The sequence below is a fragment of the Amaranthus tricolor genome, chromosome 10, assembly GCF_026212465.1.
Source record: "Amaranthus tricolor cultivar Red isolate AtriRed21 chromosome 10, ASM2621246v1, whole genome shotgun sequence".
NCBI classification, from domain to species: domain Eukaryota; kingdom Viridiplantae; phylum Streptophyta; class Magnoliopsida; order Caryophyllales; family Amaranthaceae; genus Amaranthus; species Amaranthus tricolor.
In genome coordinates, this window is record NC_080056.1 from 15483972 (window position 1) to 15488971 (window position 5000).

Here is a 5000-nt window from a genome sequence, read left to right on the forward strand (position 1 = left end):
CCCGGCTAAGGTATTGTGGTATCTTCCAATAATACCTAGATTCAAGCGGTTGTTTTCTATAAAGAAACATGCGTTAAATTTGAGGTGGCATGCAGATAGGGTGAAGAAAGGTCACTTGCTCACACATCCATGTGATTCTCCGGAGTGGAAGAGTATTGATAGGTTGGATAAGACTTTTGGGGATGAGGTTCATAATTTAAGGCTCGAACTGTGTACGGAAGAAATGAACCCATTCGGCAATCTTAGTTCTCAACATAGTACTTGGCCGGTACTTTTAGTGATCTAGAATTTTCCACCTTGGTTGTGTATGAAGCGTAAGTAAATAATGCTTTCGCTTCTTATCTCGGGTCCTAAACAACCTGGCAATGACATAGATGTGTATCTTGCACCTCTCGTTGAGGATTTGAGAAAGATGTGGGATGAAGGCGTTTCAGTGTTTGATGCATATGCTAATGAGGAGTTCACCTTGCGTGCAATGCTTTTATGCACCGTTAATGATTTTCCGGTATATGGCAACTTATCGGGGTATAAGAACAAAGGGAAGAAAGCATTCCCAATATGTATCGATGACATGGAATTTGGATTCCTAAGGGCAAACACGTATTCATGGACCATCGAAAGTTCCTCCCACGAGACCACCAATATCGTAAGAAGAAGAAGTTGTTCAACGGGGAGGTTGAGGACCGTGTAGCTCGTCGACCGTTGACCGGTTATGAGGTTTATGAACAAGTTAAGGGAGTTGAGACTGTATTTGGTAAAACGGGGCAAGTGCAAGGGGGTGAAGACCGATTATGGAAAAAAGAATCAATCTTTTGGAAGCTTTCATATTTGAGAGATCTACAGGTTAGGCATTGTCTTGACGTTATGCATATAAAGAAAAATGTATGCGATGGCATACTCGGGACTCTCATGAACATTCCGGGTAAGACAAAGGATGTTAGGGTCGTGCGGGATTGGTACGAATGTAAGGGTCTTCGTCCGGAGTTGTGGGCACATGTTAAGGTGAGAAGAAAAGAAATAGAGCTGATGAAGTTGGTGGCAGTAAGAAGAAGATGAGTAATGACAAAGTTTATTTGCCTCTAGCTTGCTACACATTGTCCAAAGCAGAGAAGCGGACATTTTGTGAGTGTATGTATGGCATTAAGGTTTCGTCTGGTTACTCATCCAACATGAAGAGATTTGTGAGCCTAAATGGTGAGCTGAAGTTGGGAAGCATGAAATCTCACGATTGCCATGTAATGATGCAAGTGTTCTTACCAATTGCAATCCGTGGAATACTGCCAAAACATGTGAGATATGCTATTACCGAGCTGTCTTCGTTCTTCAACACAATTTGTAGTAAAGTTCTTGATCACTTTAAACTTGATGCACTTCAACTCGACGTGATTGTAACTTTATGCAAGTTTGAGATGTATTTTCCACCTTCTTTCTTTGACATAATGGTTCATCTTATTGTCCATCTCGTTCGTGAGATCAAGCTTTTGGGTCCAGTTTTTTTAAGGTGGTGTTATCCTTTTGAAAGACACATGGGTGTTTTACAAAACAAGGTGAGGAATCCAGCACAACCTGAGGGGAGTATGATTCAAGGCACTGTGAGCGATGAGATTACTAACTTTATAGCCGAGTATTTGGCCATGGCAAAGCCTATTGGACTTCCCACCTAAAGACATGAAGGAAGTCTTGAGGGAAAAGGAACAATTGGCTCCAAATCGGTCACACCTCCTCGAGAAATCCTTCTACAAGCACACTTGTATGTGTTGCATCATATTCCGGAAGTTCATCCTTTTTTGAGTGAGCGTTTTGATATATTGTGCGCAAAACATCCTTCTAAAGGGGATAGGGCGTTGATGCAGTTGCATAACAAGATGTTTATTAATTGGTTTCATAATCGAGTAATATGCAAAGAACTCAAGGGTGTATCCGAAATTGTTAAGTGGTTAGCTTTTGGTCCTCGTGATGATGTCAACAAATATGAGGGTTACGATGTCAATGGCTTCACATTTTGGACTGAGGGTCAAGACAAGAAGTCATCGTATCTACAGAATAGTGGGGTTTCTATTTTGGCGTCATCTACATTTTACGCGAGTGCAAAGGATCAAGCGCCGGTTGATGCTAAATTGGTATACTACGGGCGGGTACATGAAATATGGGAGCTTGACTACTCTACTTTCAATGTTGGTCTTTTCAAATGTAAATGGGTAGATAATAATCGACGATGCATAAAAAAAGACGACCCTTGTGGATTCACTCTTGTAGACTTAGCTCGTTTGCGTGATAGTGAGGAGCCATTCATACTAGCCACACAAGCCAAGCAAGTATTCTACATTGTAGACCCGTCTGATAAAAAATGGTCTATTGTTGTACCGGGATAAAGAAGCATCCTTGGTATAGGTGATGTTGAGGATGAGGAAGAATATGAAGCTTTTAAAGACTCCCCTCCCTTTATCAATCCAAAATCAGTGAATCAAGATGATGTAGATGATGTGGATGTTGGTTATATGCGTGTAGATCACACGGAAGGAATGCATTTGAATTAAGTGATTCACAAGGTATGAATTTAATGCTTTTTAAAGTTTTTTTGGCACTTGGTTTGTTTTGCATGAAACTTTGCACATAACACTATTTGTTATATATTATTGTGTTGAACGTATTAGAATTATAAATCATAGTCATATTCTTAATATTACTTAGCTTATGTTCTAATATATTTCTATTCATACTCTTTCAGGTACTGATATACAATGCATCTCTTCAGAGACGAAATTATCCCCGAGATTGAGACCTCGGATAATGAGCATCGTAGTTATGACAGCGAAGAGGACCAAATTGTGAGATACGAGCGTATGGCTGAAGACGCTCCATCGATTGACAATGATTTTGAGACTGAAGACGCCCCACCAATGGATGCTCCCACTACCAGTAAGAAAAGAAAAGGGCGAGGTCCTACGAAAAACCTCAAAGTCACAGAACCCATGCATTTGGAATACAATGCATTGGGTCAACCCTGCGGAAAATGGCGTAGGCAATATGGAAAACAAGTGGGTCTATGTATCCGCAAGCTTTCCATATTGCACGCATGGAACGAGGTTCCAGAGGGTTTGAAGAACTCTCTATGGAATGATACTGTGGTAAGCAACTTTACTATTTTTACTCATTTAGTTTCATTTTAAAATTAATTTGATTGACAGTAATAAATATAAATTTTTTTGTAGAATCTTTTCCACATCGAGAGCGATGAGGACAAGAAGAATGTGTTTCTTTCAGCTGTTGCTGAAAGATTCAGAGATTTCAAATCCAAGCTAGTAACTGGCTGGATTACGATGAGGCGTGCCCGTACGACCAAAAAGGTCAAAACGGGAAACGAAGGTGGAGAGCAATCACCTTCGAAGATGCCCTACAAAACATGGGGTCACATATCGAAGAGGGATTGGGAGGTCTTTGTTGCCAAAAGAACAACTCCCATAGAAGTTGTAAGTATTTCATATTATATTATAGTTTACCAATTTGAATTTACTTCTTTTGATTCAGTCATTAAACTAATACATGACATTAGATTTCTATTGATTAATTAGGAAAAGCGTGGTAAAGCTTCTGATTCTGCAAGCAAAAGGAAGTTTTACCATCGCTTGGGCCAGAAAACGTACGATGAGGTCCGAAAAGAGTGGGTGGATGCGGGTTTATACCCCAATCAAAGTTCATCCACGCCCTCATCTACGACTACCTCCGCATCTGTGAATACTCCTGCTGGAGATCGGGTGCGTGATTGGTATTGCGGGCTTCATTCCCGAGATGCAAGTGGTAAATTTACCATTAATGATCCGGGAACGAAGAAGGTTGCTGATGCTGTGGCGAGCTTTGAAATTATTAAGTATATTCTTGATTTGTTTTGTATTCTTTGGCTTTGATGTACTTATACTAATTGCTATATATGTCACTTTTCATTTGAACAGATGGGCTGGAAGGAAAAAGAAGCTACGGGGGAGTTCACCCCAAGAGGCAATGTTGACGCATTGCAAATGGTCTTAGCGAAAAACCACAGTGGGCGGATAGTCGGAAAAGGAGGTGTCCGCGTGGGGTTACAGAAGGCATTCGGCAAAGAGTGTGTTGCTACTCAATCCCGAACGGCGCTGCGGGATGAAGTAGCAACCCTCCGAGCGGAGATTACGAAGGATGTTCTCGCCAAGCTGGCCGCCGTGTTGCAGAAGATGGGGATCAGGAAATTCTACTTGGGGATCCTAACGCTTCGGTCGAGCCAACACCCGAGCCTATTACCCCCGTAGCACCCCAGCTCATTACGAATACCCCTGAAGGGGAAAACCCCACACCGGAGAACATAAACTCCGTTGCTTAAAATCTGGAGCCAACTCCAGAGCCAGTGCTACAGGTACATAGTTTTTAAATATATAGCACTTATTAATTTAAACTGCAATGATGCTTATTATACTAAACGACACAATTTTTAGGAGGCGACTTCCTTGTTCTCTTTTGCTGCCTCAGTTAGGTGTTGGTAGTGATGGCGACTTAACTGTGATTGCATATGGTGTGGCCCAGCCAAACAAAGAGGGCCAAATAGTGCATTCAATGCCTGTTACAAGCGGCCACATCAGTGTGGCTGTGGAAACTATTGTAAAGGGGTTTGAAGATTTATCACTCCCCGTTCCAATGCCAGCATGGAGCCTTGAGAAACTCTCACACGCTCTAGGTAGTTTCATCACATGGCCATATGCTTGGCTCTGATTCACTAACATGGTAAGAATCATTTGTACCTTATTTTTTTTATTTTTTTAATTGCATGCTCACACTAATTTAATTGTATAAATTGGAATAGCAAAAGAGTCCAAAGGGATCTTGGAGAGAGGTTGGTTCGTCAGCAAAGGTGTCGACTGGGTCAAAGTCGATGCCAAGCACTCCAATTTTGACTGATGAGAGTTAAAAGATCTCTCTCAAGATTGCTAATGGCTGCATTATTGTGCATCTCGCATAAGTGAGGAGGACCCACT